The sequence below is a fragment of the Triticum urartu genome, chromosome 4A, assembly GCF_056163025.1.
Source record: "Triticum urartu cultivar PI428250 chromosome 4A, HENAU_Tu73, whole genome shotgun sequence".
NCBI classification, from domain to species: domain Eukaryota; kingdom Viridiplantae; phylum Streptophyta; class Magnoliopsida; order Poales; family Poaceae; genus Triticum; species Triticum urartu.
In genome coordinates, this window is record NC_141876.1 from 150,362,205 (window position 1) to 150,382,827 (window position 20,623).

Here is a 20,623-nt window from a genome sequence, read left to right on the forward strand (position 1 = left end):
CCAAGGCAATGGAGACCAAAGCTCTGATACCACTTGTAGGATCTAGAAGTAGATGTGTCTAGAGGGGGGTGATTAGACACTTAATGCTAAAGTTGCAATTTTTAAGCTTTTTTGGTTTAAGTGGAGTTTAGGCACAATTTCAACACACACAATACATATCAAGCAAGCATGCAAAGAGTATATGAGCAGTGGAATGTAAAGCATGCAACTTGCAAGAATGTAAAGGGAAGGGTTTGGAGAAATCAAACGCAATTGGAGACACGGATGTTTTTCCCGTGGTTCGGATAGGTGGTGCTATCCTACATCCACGTTGATGGAGAATTCAACCCACAAAGGGTAACGGTTGCGAGAGTCCACGGAGGGCTCCACCCACAAAGGGTAACGGTTGCGCGAGTCCACACAGGGCTCCACCCACGAAGGGTCCACGAAGAAGCAACCACCCACAAAGGGTCCACGAAGAAGCAACCTTGTCTATCCCACCATGGTCATCGCCCACACAGGACTTGCCTCACTAGCGGTAGATCTTCATGAAGTAGGCGATCTCCTTGCCCTTACAAACTCCTTGGTTCAACTCCACAATCTTGTCGGAGGCTCCCAAGTGACACCTAGCCAATCTAGGAGACACCACTCTCCACGAAGTAACAAATGGTGTGTAGGTAATGAACTCCTTGCTCTTGTGCTTCAAATGATAGTCTCCCCAACACTCAACTCTCTCTCATAGGATTTGGATTCTGTGGAAAGAAGATTTGAGTGGAAAGCAACTTGGGGAAGGCTAGAGATCAAGATTCATATGGTAGGAATGGAATATCTTGGTCTCAAGACATGAGTAGGTGGTTCTCTCTCAGAACATATGAGTTGGAATGGTGTATGCGTTCTGATGGCTCTCTCTTCAAATGAAGAGGAGGTGGAGGGGTATATATAGCCTCCACACAAAATCCAACCGTTACACACAGTTTTCCAATCTCGGTGGGACCGAATCAACAAACTCGGTCGGACCAAAAAGGTAAACCTAGTGACCGTTAGAGATTCCGGTGGGACCGACTGGATCAACTCGGTGGGACCGATGTGCTAGGGTTAGGGTAAATCCAAAACTCGGTTTGACCGATTACTCAAACTCGGTGGGACCGATTTGGGTAATAAGTGAAACTGAGATTTGGCCAAGCAAACTCGGTGGAACCGATTGCATATCTCGGTGGGACCGAGAATATTGCAATGGGTAACAGAGAGTTTGCAAGCCCATCTCGGTGAGACCGAGATCCCATCGGTGAGACCGAATTGATTAGGGTTTGGCAGTGGCTTATGACAAGTGAAACTCGGTGGTGCCGGATAGGAAGAATCGGTAGGACCGAGTTTGGCTTAGGGTTTAGGTCATATGTGGAAGTGGGAAAGTAGCTGAGGGTTTTGGAGCATATCACTAAGCACATGAAGCAAGAGGCTCATTAAGCAACACCTCATCCCTCCTTGATAGTATTGGCTTTTCCTAAAGACTCAATGTGATCTTGGATCACTAAAATGTAAAATGATGAGTCTTGAGCTTGAAGCTTTAGCCAATCCCTTTGTCCTTAGCATCTTGAAGGAGTTCCCACAACCTTTAGTCCATGCCACTCCATTGTTGAACTTATCTGAAACATGCTAGATCGAAATGTTAGTCCAACAAGAGATATGTTGTCATCAATTATCAAAACCACCTAGGGAGCACTTGTGCTTTCGCCAGAGGATGAAACCTTGGCCCGGCAGATAATCCGGCGATCCAAGTCAATGACCATTATCAACGGGGAGTTACATCGTTACTGCGTTACAGGAGCAATTCAACGTTGTGTGTCTCCTCAAGAGGGTTGTGAGATTTTGCGAAGAAATCCACGAAGGAGATTGTGGATATCATGCCGGTTCAAAATCCTTGGTGGCTAAGGCTTTTCGCCATGGTTTCTATTGGTTGACAGTTCATGCTGGTGCTAAGGAGTTGGTCAAAAGGTGTGACGGTTGTCAAAAATTTGCACGCCGCGCTCATGTTCCGGCTCAGGAGTTGAGAATGATTCCAATCACTTGGCCGTTTGCAACTTGGGGGCTCGATATGGTTGGACCCTTTAAGAGATCCAAGGACAAAAAGACTCACCTGTTAGTGGCAGTTGACAAGTTTACCAAATGGGTAGAAGCAGAGCCAGTCAGTAAGTGTGATGCAGCCACGTCGGTTCAATTCATCAAAAAGGTGATATTCCGGTTTGGTTTCCCACACAGTATTATAACTGATAATGGTACTAATCTGTCAAAGGGTGAGATGGAGGAATTTTGCCAACGTGAGCACATCCGGCTTGATGTAGCATCAGTGGCTCACCCCCAGTCTAATGGTCAAGCAGAGAGGGCAAATCAAGAAATTTTGAGAGGTATTAAACCCTGGCTTATGGTTCCTTTAAAACGGACACTGGGTTGTTGGGTGGAGGAGTTACCTTTTGTATTATGGAGTATCAACACCACACCTAACAGATCTACGGGTTACACGCCTTTCTTCCTGGTTTACGTAGCGGAGGCGGTTCTCCCTAGTGACATCAGTCATGACTCACCCTATGTGACGGATTATGTTGAAGCTGAGAATGAGAAAGCACGTCAGGACTCACTGGACCTGTTAGATGAGGAGCGTGACTTGGCGGCAGCACGTTCGGCGATTTATCAACAAGATCTCCGACGTTATCATAGCCGCCGGGTTAGGACCAGAACTTTTCAAGAAGGTGATCTAGTGATCCGGCTCATCTAGGATCAGACTGATATGCAGAAGTTATCCCCACCTTGGGAAGAACCTTTTGTGGTCAGCAAAAATCTGCACAACGGGTCATACTACCTCATTGATGTTCGAGAGTACAAAGACTCACGTAAATCGGAGGAGGAGACCAAGCGGCCGAGGAATATAGCCCTTCTTCGGTCTTACTATACTTGAGCCACAGGCTCTTCTTATGTACATACTTGTGACAATGTATATATAATATAATAAACCGAAGCCTCGGCTAAAGCGGGGTCTCTGTTCTTTTTACATCATGTGTGGTCCCACATGAGCTTCTACTGACAAAGCGGAGTTTTATTAACCCGGCCCATAAGGCCACATAGATATAAAGGAATTCACTAGGGGCCTTGGTTGTCTTCACACCATAGCTACACCTCCTGATTGGTTTAAAACCAAAAAGGGATATCATTAGGGGGCTTGGTTGTCTTCACACCATAGCTACACCTCTTGATAGGCTTAAAGCCAAAAGGAAATTATGTGGAACCAAAGAGAGTCTGTTGCATCAAGCACAACTCAAACATAGGTAACCACTGAGCACAGCTCAAATATTACCTGGGGGCTCCTTGCTTCTCAAAAGAACAACGAGCTTGTACCCTTGTAATAGGCTATCAAGCCAGGCTTGGAAGCCAGGTATATTCACCTACAACCTCGGGTTATCCTACCTCTTTAAGTAAGCCACTCCGTCCAGGTAAACCTGGTATGACCCATCGAACATTTGACAAGTCAATCTCATAGACCCTGAACTTGTCAAAGTTAAAACAGTGATTGGTTAAAGATTGAGGCCCATCTTAAAAGGCTTTGCTAAATGGTAAAACTCAGCGGCCTGACAGCCCATGAAAAGCCTCGATTTAGGGCCTGGCAGCCCATGAAAAGCCTTGCATATTTCTTTTGTCTTTGCTGTTTTTTAAATCTTTTAATAAGGGATTTATGAATATTTTCTGATAAACTAGTGTTCATTACAACCCGGCGTGACTTTCAACACTTAGCTGTCAGTACATGATCAGTTTTAAACCGGTAGTATGTTACTCCGGTCTGGTTTTGACTTGATGTCACCAGCATTATACAATCAAATCAACGGCTATTATAGCGCCAGTATGGTTTTTATATGAACCGACAAGAGGGCAAGGAGTCATCAACACTCTGGATTAGTGTTTTTTACCCTTACTATACAAGCAGTTGGTCAGCCAACGAGGTATGTCACAGATATCATCTATTTTATCTGGTTAATACAAATCTTGGTTATCCATCCAAGTTATGTATATTTTTTTGGGCATGATGACCCGTCCAGTGGTAAACCACTAGGACACTTTCAAGTTCTTATATGCAGGAACACAACTCATGATGGACTATGCATAAATAGATCCCAAAGGCAGAACAAAATTTTCAGGTATCAAGCAAAACAAACATGCTCGATGGCATGACAGATAAAGGTGTTCATGCTATCCTATTACAATGCACTTTAAAACAGCCCAAATTGAATAATTGTTTTCAAGGAGTGGAAGACTGCAACTGGTAAACCGACCACCGGTTTAGGATTCTTCATCAGGACGGCTTGGCGATTGAGGGTCATCTTGCACGGTCACATCCTCTTCATCCCTCCCCAGACGCTGGAAATCAACCATTGACCAATCGATTCCGGTTAAGGCTTGAAAAACGGCCTCTTCATGGATAAGATTGGAGGGGTCAATGTCAGGAGCGTAAGTATGCTTACGGATTGGTGGCACAAGATGTTCAACATCATGGATCACTGTGGGCTGTCATTTTCCCTCAGCATGATAAACCAGTTTGAAATGAGATAAATCTGTGTCCTCCGCCAGTTTGCATGCTATTGGCCGCATCTCCTTTGTCAGCCTTCGCAGATCGTCATTATTGAAGTCTGAGCCGTCTTCTTTCATGCCAGGATACCCTTTGATGATATCTACCAGTTCAAGATCTGGAATCCATGCCTTGGCCCGGATTAGCGCGATCAGCGCTCCTGATCTTGCGGCTGATCTCTTCAGTTCGTTGATCCGGGCAGGTAGCATGGTCAGGTTTTCAATAGTTTCCTTTATCAGCGATGGCACAGGCTTGTTATAGGCTGCAGTGCAAATGGCACATTGGGATCCAGAGAACAGCTGTTCTATCAAGGTGTAGGCCGCTTTAAGTTTCATCCGCATGTCAGAGCCCAGATGAGTAATGCGGGTCCCTGTCATGGTTCAGCATTAGTAAACGGCCATTGATAAGATCTTATGCATTAGATAAACTGCACGAGAGGGTACTTACCAAACACAGCAGATGTCGGAGTAATCGACCACGGGTACCCCGAGGACGGCAAGACGATATTTCAAGACATCGGGGCTAGCAAAGCCCCTCAGTCCAACTGCCCGGCCGCTTCCGCCGGCTCCCCAGCCGGCTGCCGACTGCGCCAACCAGCCGGCTGCCGACTGCAGCCCGACCCGACACCGACAAGACCCTGACGGGACGGCCATACCGCAGACGAGACAGCTGTACCGCGACGCCATCATCTACAGTGTACCTGTCCCCTTGGCACTATTCTATAAAGTGCCTAGGGGACAAGCATGACATGCACCACACCTCTCATGGGCATGGTGCCCCATGCCCACTTGCCCCCCACGCCACTCACATAGCTTAGGAAGTAAGCTAGCCATGCCTATATAAAGGCACATATCCATCCATCCAGGGGATGGACTCTCACGCACACACACAAGCCAGCAAGCAAGCTAGCTATCCATCCATCCATCCATCCACATGAGCACACATGCTCACGGCCATGAGCATGGTCGGCCACTAGCATGCCTCATATAGGCATATACCAGATCAGATGCATTTGGCACTGATCCGAGATACAGCTCCAGGAGCACTTTGTACTGCCCGATGTACACCCCAGATAGATACACTCAGACATGCAGCAGTAGGAGTATTATCTCTCTGGAGAGCTCCGAAGCTGGGTAAATCACCGCGTGCTACTCGCAAACCCGCTCCCGGGCCTATCAGCAGAAGTCTTACCCACACACTAAGCCCTTGTGGCATCTGTCGACTATCAAGCCCCCCGTGAGAAATACCACGACAGTTGGCGCCCACCGTGGGGCGGTACTACTACTATGCTACCACGCTGCTGCTGGTTTCGCAGTCCGGGCGGGACCATTTTTTCGTCATCATCACCGCGGCGTCGCCGTCGTCTTTCCGGCCGCGCTCGAGGGCTCGACATCAACCCGCCCCCGGAGCGGCCGCACGGAGCGTCGTTGGCCTCGGCCTCTTTGTTACCACCACTGCGACACCGGCCGTTCGCCCACGCGCGCGCCGCGCCGCCTCGTTTCAGTCGGCCATTTCCATCCACGGCTGCGCGTCTGCTCCCCTCTGCATTACATGTCGTTCCTCCGCTCATACACTTCCTGTATCGTGCCAATACACTAGCCAGATAATGGTCAGATAATCCCCATACACTACCCAGATATTGCATGTACAATGGTCGTATAATGGTCAGACACCACTCGGACCTTGCTTAGACAATGGCATTCTTTGTACTATGCTTAGTCCGTCTCCGGCCGTTCCTGCGCCTGGCCGCGATGGCTTTCCCCGCATCCGCTCCAACTGCGGCAAGGCGCGCCGGTGCCCGACCCTCCATGGTTCCCCGCAGCTGCCTGCTGCGAGCCGCTGCTTTGGCCAAGCCTCCTGCAGCTCAAATCTTTGGCCATGGCCCCGAGCGCTTGCACCTTCCTTTTCCAGTGCCTCCTCGCCACCTGCCCGGCCGCTCCAACTGGCCTTGCGCCCGCAACACCCCATCGTCTGTGCCCCCCGCGCGCCCACCGGCTTGCCGTCGCCGCAAGCCTGTCCGGCTCGCTGCTGGCCGGGTCCTCCGCACCGGCTCCAGCACGCGCCGGGTTCCCCGGGCCGGGTCCTCCGCCCCGGCTGACCACAGGCCGGGTCCTTTGCTGCGTGTCGTCCCGCGGCCCGGACTCCGCGCGTCAGCACCCCCGGTCAAGCCATCGCCTCCGCGCAACTCCCTGCGCCGTCATCGCGACCTCGTCCGTCTCTACCTCCGCCCGTGGCCGAGTCATGCCTGCCGGCTCCGCCTACACCACATCGCGCCAGCTTCATCCGCATAGGCCAGGTCCGGCCCTGCGCCGCCTCCACAGCGCCCTCTCCCGCGTCGCTCTGCTCCGGCCCCCCTACGCGTCCGCACCGCGGTGCCCGCCTCCCTCCTAGCGCCGAGTCCGGCCACTCCCGAGTCGCCCGCGCCGAGTCCGGCCCTCCAGCCGCTGCACCGGCTCCCGGCGCTAGCTGCTTCCCCGCTGCCGGGCTCCGCTTGCACCCTCGTGCCCGTCCTGCGCGCCGGCTTCCGCAACCCGACCGGCCGGTTTCGCCCGCGCCGACTTCCGCCATCCGGCCTGCGGGCCTCCGACGCCCGCAACCCGGCCTCGTTGCGGCTCCGGCCCGCATCGCCGCCTCCCACGCGCCGCTTGGCCGCACCCCATCGCCGGCTCCCACGCCCTTCCCCACGCGGCCCGTGCCGGCTCACAGTGGCCGGCTGCGCCCGGCCTCCCGTTCCCGCCTGCCGGGCCGGCCCTGTCCATGGCCATCTGCTCCACCGCCGAGTCGCCCCGCCGGCCGCCTGCTCCGCATCCGGGTCGTCCTGCCGGGCCGCCGGCTTCCCCGCCCCCCGGCCCGCCGGCTTCGCCCGCCACCTGGCCGGCTGCCGGCTCCCTGCTCGCCCGTTGTCCGGCCCGGCCGGCTGCCGGCTCCCGCTGTTCGGCTGCCCGTGGCCGGCTGGAGAAGAAAAAAAGAGAGGTGGCCGGCTGATGAGAAGTCGGAGTAGACTGCTGCAAAGAAGAAAAAAAGAGAGAGATAAAGAAGAGGCCGATTGCCTGGTGGCCGACTGCTCGCGTGGCCGGGTGCCCATCCGGCCGCCCGAAAAGTCAAGCCGGCTGAAAAAAAAGAGTGTGTGTGCATCCGGCTACCCAGAGCCGGGTAAAGAAAAGGCCGGGTGCCCACGGCCGGCTGACTGAAAAAAAGGGAGGATCCGACTTTGCAGACTGCAGTCCAGCCGACTGCTCCGGTCAACAGCCCGCGCTGCCGCTGGGTCGACTGTTTCGTCTGCCCGCTTTGCTGGCTTGCCGACCGACGAGTCGGTCCGTCTGAACACAGCCGGTTGATAAGAAAAAGAAAAGAAGACAAAGTAGTTGCCGGGAGATCCGGCCCGACTGCTCAGTAGTCGGCCCGAATCTCGGGGGCTACACGCAGCGGGTGCGCTAACGCGCCCCTGCGAGAGAGAAGACAAAGTAGTTACCGGGAGATCCGGCCCGACTGCTCAGCAGTCGGCCCGAATCTCGGGGGCTACACCCAGCGGGTGCGCTGACGCGCCCCCGCGAGAAAGAAGACAAGGTAGTTGCCGGAAGATCCGGCCCGACTGCTCAGCAGTCGGCCCGAATCTCGGGGGCTACACCCAGCGGGTGCGCTGACGCGCCCCCGCGAAGATCGCAGACAAGAGAAGAGTTTTTGTCCGGCTGTCAGCAGCCGGCAGAAGAAAAAGGGCGTTGCAAGACGCCTCGCCGCCTGGCCGGTCGAGCCTGACCGGCCGGGCGAAGGCTTCACCCAGCGGGTGCGCCGACGCGCTCCGCGAGCGCCGAGTCGCGCCGACTGTCTCCGACGACCGCGACTACACGAAAATCAATGTGAGCTCCTCACCCGCATATTTTTTGCACCACACAAGCATGGATAACCACGAGCGATGCTCGGGGGCTATCTCCGCATTTTATTACAGTAGCGTCACTGTTCGCCCCGGCGCCAGCCAGAGTTGGCCCGGGGGCTGGCCGCTTGGCCTGAGACGTTAGTTCCCTCAGACGGCTTAGTACCATGCGCGGTACCAAAGGCCCACTCTTAGTCATAGACCGCGGAGCGGCTGTCTAACTAGCAAGAGTGTACGCTGGAGGCCACCCATGCGAAAAACGTCCGGGAAGAAAAACGTTCGGGCGACCCGGCCGTTTTCCTTTACAAGTATCTACTCGATTGAATCTGCTCCTAGACTTTGAGTACTGTACACTCCACTTCGCGGCCCACTCTTAGCCACAGACCGCAGAGCGGCTGTTCGGCAAGTAAGAGCACAAGCCAAAAAGCGGAGGGAACACGAAAAAGATTAAGGGGGCTCGGACGAAACCGAGTCGGCACCCTCCGCATAAAACTTGCAATGCTAAAAGCAAACATTTGATATACCCGCATGGACTGACTTTGTCTTTTTTCATGATCATTTCCATGAACACTCGCCAAAAAACCTCCGCCCAACTTTGCCAAGTTGCCCGAAGGCTTGGGGGCTACTGTCGGAGTAATCGAACACGGGTACCCCGAGGACGGCAAGACGATATTTCAAGACATCGGGGCTAGCAAAGCCCCTCAGTCCGACTGCCCGGCCGCTTCCGCCGGCTCCCTAGCCGGCTGCCGACTGCGCCTACCAGCTGGCTGCCGACTGCGCCAACCAGCCGGCTGCCGACTGCAGCCCGACCCGACACCGACAAGACCCCGACGGGACGGCCATACCGCAGACGAGACAGCTATACCGCGACGCCATCATCTATAGTGTACCTGTCCCCTTGGCACTATTCTATAAAGTGCCTAGGGGACAAGCATGACATGAACCACACCTCTCATAGGCATGGTGCCCCATGCCCACTTGCCCCCCACGCCACTCACATAGCTTAGGAAGTAAGCTAGCCATGCCTATATAAAGGCACATATCCATTCATCCAGGGGATGGACTCTCACGCACACACACAAGCCAGCAAGCAAGCTAGCTATCCATCCATCTATCCATCCATCCATCCACATGAGCACACATGCTCACGGCCATGAGCATGGCCGGCCACTAGCATGCCTCGTATAGGCATATACCAGATCAGATGCATTTGCCACTGATCCGAGATACAGCTCCAGGAGCACTTTGTACTGCCCGATGTACACCCCAGATAGATACACTCAGACATGCAGCAGTAGGAGTATTATCTCTCCGGAGAGCTCCGAAGCTGGGTAAATCACCGCGTGCTACTCGCAAACCCGCTCCCAGGCCTATCAGCAGCAGTCTTACCCACACACTAAGCCCTTGTGGCATCTATCGACTCGCAAGCCCCCCGTGAGAAATACCACGACAGCAGAAGTCATGGCGTTAATTTGCCGCTTTAAGCCGGTCAGTTCTTCTACCACCGGCTTCAGCGCTGCCTCTGCATCCTCGGCCTTTTTTGTCAAACCGGCCTTTTCTGTTTCCCAATCTGCACGCTCTTTATTGAAGGTCTCTTTCAGCTTCTCCATAGCTGCTAAGGCATTGGTCAGCTCTTCTTTGGCTTTGGAAGCCTCTGCCTATTGAGATTTAACATTTTCTTGAAGGTCCGCGGTTTGAGCATCCTTCTTATTCAGCTCAGCCTACAAAGGTGAGATATATCATCAACACAGGTTATGAAGTACCAAGCGTATAACAAGTTATGCACTTTGTACTTGGGGGCTAATGCCTATTTGCTCTATCATCAAACATATTTTTCACAAGTCTCAAGTACAATGCAAGCATTATACTTAACACTTGGGGGCTAATGTACATCTCTTCAAAGCTGACACATTGATTCAATACCGGGTTTACCTCGCAAAGCTAAACCGGCCCTTGGGGGCTACACCGATGAAAATTATAGGAATACAATGTTAACGTACCGGTTTGATTCCAAAGATCATTTGACATATGAAGGATCATCATGCAAGGATTGTGATATTACAAAGTCCCGATATATGATTGTTATCATAAACCGGCCCTTGGGGGCTACTTGAGTTGATATTGACAAAATTGGATTTACGAAAAGGGGAAGTGATGAAAATACCTCATAGCGCTCCTTCATCAGGTTCACCAAACCGGCTTCATAATCACGGTTTGAGTGTAGACGGTTTAGGAAACCAGAGTGGAGCTCTTGGGCACTAAGATGGGCATAGCTGGATAAATCAGTGCTCCATTTGCCTTTCTCCATAGTAGCACGCTCTTCTTTGGCACTATGTTTTGCCAAAATTACAGGATGGCCAGGAGAAGTGTGACCAATATCGGTAATGATAACATCTCCTTCTTTGTCTCCAGCAGTCTTTGCTAGAGTTGATGGAGTGTCAGTAGCTCTCACCGGACTAGAAGACCTATCATTAGCCCGGATTGGATCTGCCGGTTCATCAACAGGTACAGCAGTGTCAACTTCTGGTTGTTTGCCAATATTGTGATCTTGAGGGGGTGGTTCATCAAAGGTAACTTCATGATTTGGATTTGGACCTTTCGGTCCAGCTGTTTGCTCCGGTTCAAGAACCACCTGGTCTTCGGGTGGATTGTTCACCCGAGCCTTTTTGCTAGGTCTGGCTTTGGCTCTAAAACAGAAAAAGATATGAAAATTAAGTATATTATATAAAGTATGGAAACATCGAAAGAAGAGGTTGAAGTACTCACCCAGCTACAGTTTTGAGAGGAGGAAGTTGGGTCACTGTTGACTCGCCAGAGGATGAGGGAGGTGTCACCTGATAATTTGAATCGGACAGATTAAGAGGTTGTCGTAAATAACCTGCATTGGGATAAGAATTGTCAGAAGGAGGTGAGACCTCAGATCAGCGCTTTCGAACCGGGGTGTCAGGTAAACCGGCTGAAGTGACCTTTTGGCCGCTGTGCCGGGTTGTGCGGCGAGCCTCGTGCTTCTGCTTCTTCAAAATAAATGTTGGATCCAAGTAAGCAAGAGGATGTGAAAAGCTTACTTTCCGGATCGCTTGACGGATTTTTTGTTTTGGCAGAGAGTCTGAACCGGAGGAAAGGATAATTACCTCTACATCGTCAGCTTAGCTGCCCTCCGCGCCCTCCTGATAAATATCATTGTTAATGAGATGCATGAAAAGGGAACCAAGTGAATCAAGTTCTACCTCAACTTCCAGTTCATCCGGGTCATCATCCAGTTCCATGCTGATACGTTCAGCTGCCTTCCGCTTTGAGGTTTTCTTGACGGATTTTGCTTTAGGAAGGGAAGGTTTTGCCGCTTTTTCTTAAGGTTTCTTCTTCCAGAATGGGTCATCACCCTGTTTATAAACAAGCAGAAGGGTATTCACAGGTTGTACAGTCTAAAGGATATCAAGTGTAAAGCGGAAGGACAGTACTTACAGCAGGCGGTTTGTTTCTTGTGTAAAAGGGGTCTAAGCCGGTTTGGCGGCAGACAGATTCCGATTCATTCAATATCTTCTTGAAACCCTCAGTGACTTCTTCATCGGTTAGCTGAATGTTGATGTGACGTTGGGGGTCTTCTACTTCACCAGTATGCTCGCACATTAAGCCGGAGCAGCGACTTAACGGCAAGATGCTCCAGGATATCCAGCAACACACAAAATCTACACCTGATAAACCGTTGGCCATAAAGGCTCGGAGCTTGGCGAGTTGAGGGGCATATGAGGACCGTTCCTGGGCACTTAGATGTTGCGGCAGTGGATGAGTATTGGCGAGCCGGTGAGCACGATAGCCCGGCAGAGGGTTCTCATCTTTAGGGGAGGTGTGTTTACAATAGAACCAAGTTTGGTTCCATTCTTTGGGGTGGCTGTGCAGCTTAGCATGAGGAAATTCAACTTCTTTCCTTTTCTGAATGGAGACGCCGCTAAGTTTAGTATTGGGACCATCTACGAATTCAGTATGCCGGTTCAGATGAAAGAAGTCTCGGAACAACTCAACCGTTGGCTCTTCTTGTAAATACACTTCACAGAAGACTTGGAAATTGCATATATTGGATACCGAGTTGGGTCCAATATCTTGACGGTGGAGCTGGAAACTGGCAAGCACATCCCGGAAAAACTTTGACCCGGGCGGTTTGAAACCACAGCATATGTGATCAACAAACACCACTACCGCACCCTGCTTAGGGGTGTGAGGATTTTCCGGCCCAGGAACTCGCCATCGGATATCATTCTTTCTTTTGGTAAGGTGCCAATTCTGATCATTCCATTAAGTTGCTCCTCGGTAACCCGGGAGGAAGCCCAGTTGCAGGAATAAAACTGTTTGGCCATTGCAAGTGAAAGGCTGAAAAAAATACCGGTTTACAATTCATTCATGGTAGGGCATAAAGTGCAACAGGATAAGGAAATTCAAGTATGTAAATTTCGTAAACCAGAGGCTGATACAATGATGAATGCCAAAGCGATAAACGGAACAGAAGTATACGCATACTACTAAACCGGAGTATGGCAGCGGAGATAAAGGGATTGTCGGTTTACAAGGGGACTAATGGTATGTGATAGATTGCTATCTACAAAGGTAAACCGCCTACGTAATGAAGAAGATACAGATCTAAGCAAGAACGACTAAGTAAGGTAAAACAGGTTTAACAAGATTACTTGGAAGTTTTAGATCTACCGTAAGACAGGAAAAGCAAAAAAAATTAGACCTAAAAAGGTTGGTCCCGAAGCAGTTCACAAGGGTCTAGATCAGTTTTTATGTGTATAAGGGTTTTTTGTGACAGCAAAAGATAAGGAACGCTATAGCTACTACACGACACACATCAAGCTTGAGGGTTGATCTATGGACTAAGGAGGAGCAGGGAAGAACAGTGTCGGGGCTTCGATGAACTTCGATGAACAATGAAACCCTAGATGGATCTACAGAGGAGGAAAGGGAAAGACTTACAGCGGTTGTTTCAGCAGTAGAGGTACGCCGCGGCTCTCTAGTGCAACCAGGTCGATGCAGCGGCCAACAGAGAGGCAGAGGCGAAGCTCGGCGACAGAGGTGGCGCTCGGGTGCAGAGGGGTCGCGAGGAGGAAGAAGAAGCGAAAAGACAGAGAAAAAAAGAAGGAAATGACCCATGGACCTATTTATAAGGTAAAGGGGGGAGGTAACAGGCGCGAGAATCGAGGGGCTGGAATATTGGATACCTAACAGGTGCGGTCGCCTTGATTATTGGAGGCTCATTAACTGAGGGTGAGATGTACCATTTTTTTAACAAGATGACGTCATGGAGATTTAACATGATCCTGTAATATGACGTCACGGCGGTTTACAAGATCAAGGTGAAGGTGCAAGAGAAGAATTTTTCTATGTGTTGAAGATTGACATGAACAAGTTCAAATCAATCTGGGGCCTAATGTTGGGGATATTACTACTGGATCTAAACCGGCCAGGGGTAGCCAGATTAACTCCAAGAAGATCAGAAGCCCATGAAGACCTGAGGATGGTGGCGCTTTACGAAGGCCCAAGGCCCAAAGGTGAATTAAGGCTTGTAGATGTAAACCGACTCTTTCATGTAACTTGTATTGTAAGTTAGAAGGAGTAGAGACCGAGCCGGACACGCTTATGATCCGGCCTCGGGACTCTGTAAACCGGCGGGCGTCAACCTATGTATATAAAGGGATGACCTGGCAGCGGTTTAGGGACAACAGACAACAACTCGAGAGCCAGGCAAAGCGGATTCGCTCCCTGGTCATCGAAACCCTAGCAATACCAACACAACTAGACGTAGGCTTTTACCTTCATCGAAGGGGACAAACTAGTATAAAAACCCCTCATGTCCCTTGTCCGGTTTAACCCCTTTAAGCTAACCCGTAGCGATGGCTCCACGACTAAGTCCTTTCATGAGGACATCTGCCGTGACAAACCCATGACAGTTTCTGAACCCATGGTACTCTTTCTTTACCGTGTTTCCTAGCATTGAAGTCTCTCTTATCATAACGTTGATTCTTTGATTGTGGGTTATCAAGATCAACAGCAGGTTCAACCTCTACAACATTGTTATTGCTAGGTGGAGCATCAACATGAACATCATCATTAACATTATCACTAGGTTCATGTTCATTACCAGATTGCGTTTCAGCATTGGAAATAGAAATATCATTGGGATTCTCAGGTGTGTCATGATACGTCTCCAATGTATCTATAATTTTTTTATTGTTCCGTGCTATTATATTATCTATTTTGGATGTTAATGCGCTTTATTTCACACTTTTATATTATTTTTGGGACTAACCTATTAACCGGAGGCCCAGCCCAAAAAGCTGTTTTTTTGCCTATTTCAGTGTTTCGTAGAAAAGGAATATCAAACGGATTCCAAACGGAATGAAACCTTCGGGAACATGATTTTTGGAACAAACGTGATCCATAGGACTTGGAGTGGACGTCAAGCAATCAACGAGGTGGCCACGAGGCAGGGGGCGCGCCTACCCCCTGGGCGCGCCCTCCCCCTCGTGGGCCCCTCGTTTCTCCACCGACCTACTTCTTCCTCCTATATATGTTCACATACCCCGCAAACATCCAGGAGCACCACGAAACCCTATTTCCACCGCCGCAACCCTTTTTCGGAGCTCCGCCAGAGGGGGCATCAATCATGGAGGGCCTCTACATCAACTCCATGGCCCCTCCGATGATGTGTGAGTAGTTTACCTCACACCTTAGAGTCCATAGTTATTAGCTAGATGGCTTCTTCTCTCTCTTTAGATCTCAATACAAAGTTCTCCTCGATTCTCTTGGAGATCTATTCCATGTAACTCTTCTTTTTGCGGTGTGTTTGTCGAGATCCGATGAATTGTGGGTTTATGATCCAGATTATCTATGAACAATATTTGAATATTCTCTTAATTCTTTTATGTATGATTGGTTTATCTTTGCAAGTCTCTTTGAATTATTAGTTTGGTTTGGCCTACTAGATTGATCTTTCTTGCAATGGGAGAAGTGCTTAGCTTTGGGTTCAATCTTGTGGTGCTCGATCCCAGTGACAGAAAGGGAAACGACACATATTGTATTGTTGCCATCGAGGATAAAAAGATGGGGTTTATATCATATTGCATGAGTTTATCCCTCTACATCATATCATCTTGCTTAAGGCGTTACTCTGTTCTTATGAACTTAATACTCTAGATGCATGCTGGATAGCAGTCGATGTGTGGAGTAATAGTAGTAGATGCAGGCAGGAGTCGGTCTATTTGTTGCGGACATGATGCCTATATACATGATCATGCCTAGATATTCTCATAATTATTCGCTTTTCTATCAATTGCTCGACAGTAATTTGTTCGCCCACTGTAATACTTATGCTATCTTGAGAGAAGCCACTAGTGAAACCTATGGCCCCGGGTCTATTTTCCATCATACAAGTTTCCAATCTATTTATTTTGCAATCTTTACTTTCAGTCTATATCATAAAAATACCAAAAATACTTATCTTATTATTATCATTTCTATCAGATCTCACTCTTGCAAGTGGCCGTGAAGGGATTGACAACCCCTTTATCGCGTTGGTTGCGAGGTTCTTATTTGTTTGTGTAGGTATGAGGTGACTCGCGCGTGGTCTCCTACTGGATTGATACCTTAGTTCTCAAAAACTGAGGGAAATACTTACACTGCTTTACGGCACCAACCTTTCCTCTTCAAGGGAAAACCAACGCAGTGCTCAAGAGGTAGCAAGAAGGATTTCTGGCGCCATTGCCGGGGAGATCTACGCCAAGTCAAGACATACCAAGTACCCATCACAACTCTTATCCTTCGCATTACATTATTTGCCATTTGCCTCTCATTTTCCTCTTCCCCACTTCACCCTTACCGTTTTATTCGCCCTCTCTTTTCCGTTCGCCTCTTTTTCGCTTGCTTCATCGTTATGGCTAGTCCTTTATCTACTCCCTTGTCTCCCGAGAATGAAGTTCTTAATTTTAAACAAAGGGAGGGAGAAAATCTAAAAGATGCTTGGTACAGAATTTGCAATGCGCAAAATAGATCTACTAGGAAGCAATCTACTTCCGTTCTTCTTTGCAATTTTTATGTAGGCATCACGCCTTGGAATAGATATATTCTTGATACCATTACCGGAGGAAATTTCTTGGGTAGCCATACTTTTGATTCTTATAATGCTATGATAGATTTGTTTGGCCCACCACTTCTTTATTTTAATGGAACTACTTTAACTTTGGAACATGTGATGCAAAGGCTTGAAATTATTGAAAATAAAGTTGCTACCGTAGAGTTGATTGAAAATTTGGATAGAAAGATCCACAACCAAGTTACCCAATACGGATCTAAGGTAGGAGTAGCTCTTAAATTTTTTAAAGAAAAGGAACCTATGGTTAATGAAAAGATAGATCAAGATTCCACTAGAATTGATAAAATTGAGGATATTATTACCAACCTAGGATCTGCCTGTTCTTCCATGAAAAACACTCCTTCTAATTCTAAGATTTCCAAATTGATGTATGTTCCTAAAATTAAGGGAGAAACTTCTAGTAAGGGAAATGCGGACCTCAAATTCATAAGTGTTCACCCCAACTTTCTTGCTATCCTTAAGGAACCTTTTGCTACGAATGGTTTTCTTGATTTTGTGCCTAGGAGTTTGATAATTAATAAAAAGAAAGAGACTCCTAGGGGTTATAGGTGTCTTATTTAAGAATTGCCTACCAAAGATGGCAATACCTAGATCTATCCTTGCTTTTATGCCTAGCTAAGGGCGTTAAACGATAGCGCTTGTTGGGAGGTAACCCATTTTTTTATTCCTTGCTTTTTGCTCCGGTTTAGTAATAAATAATTTATCTAGACTCTGTTTTGGTTGTGTTTTTGTGTTTAATTAGTGTTTGTGCCAAGTAGAACCGTTGGGAAGACTTGGGGAAAGTCTTTTTGATCCTGCTGCAAAAAACAGAAACTTTAGCGCTCACGAGAATTGCTGCAATTTTTTATTGGGGAGTGATATTTAGTTAATTATTTTTGAAGATGATTAATAGATAAATTCCGCGCGTCCATAATTTTATTTTAGAATTTTTGGGGTTCTAGAAGTATTCGAAACCTACAGATTACTACAGACTGTTCTTTTTTGACAGATTCTATTTTTCCTGTGTTGTTTTCTTATTTTGATGAATCTATGGCTAGTAATAGAGTTTATGAACCATGGAAAAGTTGAAATAGATTAGGTTTAACACCAATATAAATAAAGAATGAGTTCATTAGAGTACCTTGAAGTGGTGGTTTGTTTTCTTTTACTAACGGAGCTCACGAAGATTTTCTTTTAAGTTTTGTGTTGTGAAGTTTTCAAGTTTTGGGAAGGATTTGATGGATTAAGGAACAAGGAGTGGCAAGAGCCTAAGCTTGGGGATGCCAAAGGCACCCCAAGGTAAAATCCAAGGACACCAAAAAGCCTAATCTTGGGGATGCCCCAGAAGGCATCCCCTCTTTCGTCTTCGTCTATCGGTAACTTTACTTGGAGCTATATTTTAATTAGCCACATGATATGTGTTTTTCTTGGAGCGTCTTGTATGATTTGAGTCTTTGCTTTCTAGTTTACCACAATCATCCTTTCTGTACACACCTTTTGGGAGAGACACACATGAATTGGAATTTATTAGAATACTCTATGTGCTTCACTTATATCTTTTGAGCTATATAGTTTTTGCTCTAGTGCTTCGCTTATATCTTTTAGAGCATGGCGGTGGTTTTATTTTATAGAAATAATTGATCTCTCATGCTTCACTTATATAATTTTGAGAGTCCTTTAGAACAGCATGGTAATTCACTTTGGTTATAAATTTTAAATGCTAAGAGAAGTTGGATGCTTGATAGATGGTTTTGAGATATAAAGGTGGTAATATTAGAAGTGTGCTAGTTGAGTAATTGTGAAATTGATGAATACTTGTGTTGAAGTTGGCAAGTCCTGTAGCATGCACGTATGGTAAATGTTATGTGACAAATTTGAAGCATGGGCTGTTCTTTGATTGCTTTCCTTATGAGTGGTGGTCGGGGACGAGCGATGGTCTTTTCCTACCAATCTATCCCCCTAGGAGCATGCGCGTAGTGCTTGGTTTTGGTGACTTGTAGATTTTTGCAATAAGTATGTGAGTTCTTTATGACTAATATTGAGTCCATGGATTATACGCACTCTCACCCTTCCACCATTGCTAGCCTATTCGGTACTGTGCATTGCCCTTTCTCACCTTGAGAGTTGGTGCAAACTTCGCCGGTGCATCCAAACCCCGTGATATGATACGCTCTATCACACATAAGCATCCTTATATCTTCCTCAAAACAGCCACCATACCTACCTATTATGGCATTTCCATAGCCATTTCGAGATATATTGCCATGCAACTTTCCACCATTCCATTTATTATGACATGCATCATCATTGTCATATTGCTTTGCATGATCATGTAGTCGACATCGTATTTGTGGCAAAGCCACCATTCATAATTTTTTCATACATGTCACTCTTGATTCATCGCAATCCCGGTACACTGCCGGAGGCATTCACATAGAGTCATATTTTGTTCTAAGTATCGAGTTGTAATTCTTGAGTTGTAAGAAAATAAAAGTGTGATGATCATCATTAGAGCATTGTCCCATGTGAGGAAAGGATGATGGAGACTATGATTCCCCCACAAGTCGGGATGAGACTTCGGACGAAAAAGGAGAAAAAAATAGAAAGAAAAGAGGCCAAAAAAAGAAAGAAGGCCCAAATAAAAAAGAAATAATAATAATAATAAATAAATAAATGCGAGAAAAAGAGAGAAGGGACAATGTTACTATCCTTTTTCCACACTTGTGCTTCAAAGTAGCACCATGATCTTCATGATAGAGAGTCTCTTATTTTGTCAATTTCATATACTAGTGGGAATTTTTCATTATAGAACTTGGCTTGTATATTCCAATGATGGGCTTCCTCAAATGCCCTAGGTCTTCGTGAGCAAGCGAGTTGGATCCACACCCACTTAGTTTCATTGATGAGCTTTCATGTATTTATAGCTCTAGTGCATCCGTTGCATGGCAATCCCTACTCCTTACATTGACATCAATCGGTGGGCATCTCCATAGCCCATTGATTATCCGCGTCAATGTGAGACTTTCTCCGTTTTTGTCTTCTCACACAACCTCAATCATCATATTCTATTCCACCCATAGTGCTATGTCCATGGCTCACACTCATATATTGTGTAAAAGTTGAAAGAGTTTGAAAAGGCTAAGTATTAAACAATTGCTTGGCTTGTCATCGGGGTTGTGCATGATGAGAGCATTTTGTGTGACGAAAATGAAGCATGGCCAGACTATATGACTTTGTAGGGATAAGTTTTCTTTGGCTATGGTATTTTGATAAGACATAATTGCTTGATTAGCATAGTTGGAGTATTACTATTTTTATGTCAACAATAAACTTTTATCTTGAATCTTGCGGATCTGAACATTCATGCCAAAATACATTGAAGAATATTCTAGAAAGCATTCCACATCAAAAATTCTGTTTTTATCATTTACCTACTCGAGGACGAGCAAGAATTAAGCTTGGGGATGCTGATACATCTATCTGTTTTGGATGTTAATGGGCTTTATTTTACACTTTTATATTATTTTTGGGACTAACCTATTAACCGGAGGCCGAGCCCAAATTGCTATTTTTTTGCCTATTTCAGTGTTTCGTAGAAAAGGAATATCAAACGGAGTCCAAACGGAATGAAACCTTCGGGAACGTGATTTTTGGAACAAACGTGATCCAGAGGACTTAGTGTGATGCCCCCGATTCAATCGTACACTAATCATACACGCAAACGTGTACAATCAAGATCAAGGACTCACGGGAAGATATCACAACACGACTCTACAAATAAAATAAGTCATACAAGCATCATATTACAAGCCAGGGGCCTCGAGGGCTCGAATACAAGAGCTCGATCATAGACGAGTCAGCGAAAGTAACAATATCTGAGTACAGACATAAATTAAACAAGTTTGCCTTAAGAAGGCTAGCACAAACTGGGATACATATCGAAAGAGGCGCAGGCCTCCTGCCTGGGATCCTCCTAAACTACTCCTGGTCGTCGTCAGCGGCCTGCACGTAGTAGTAGGCACCTCCAGTGTAGTAGCAGTCA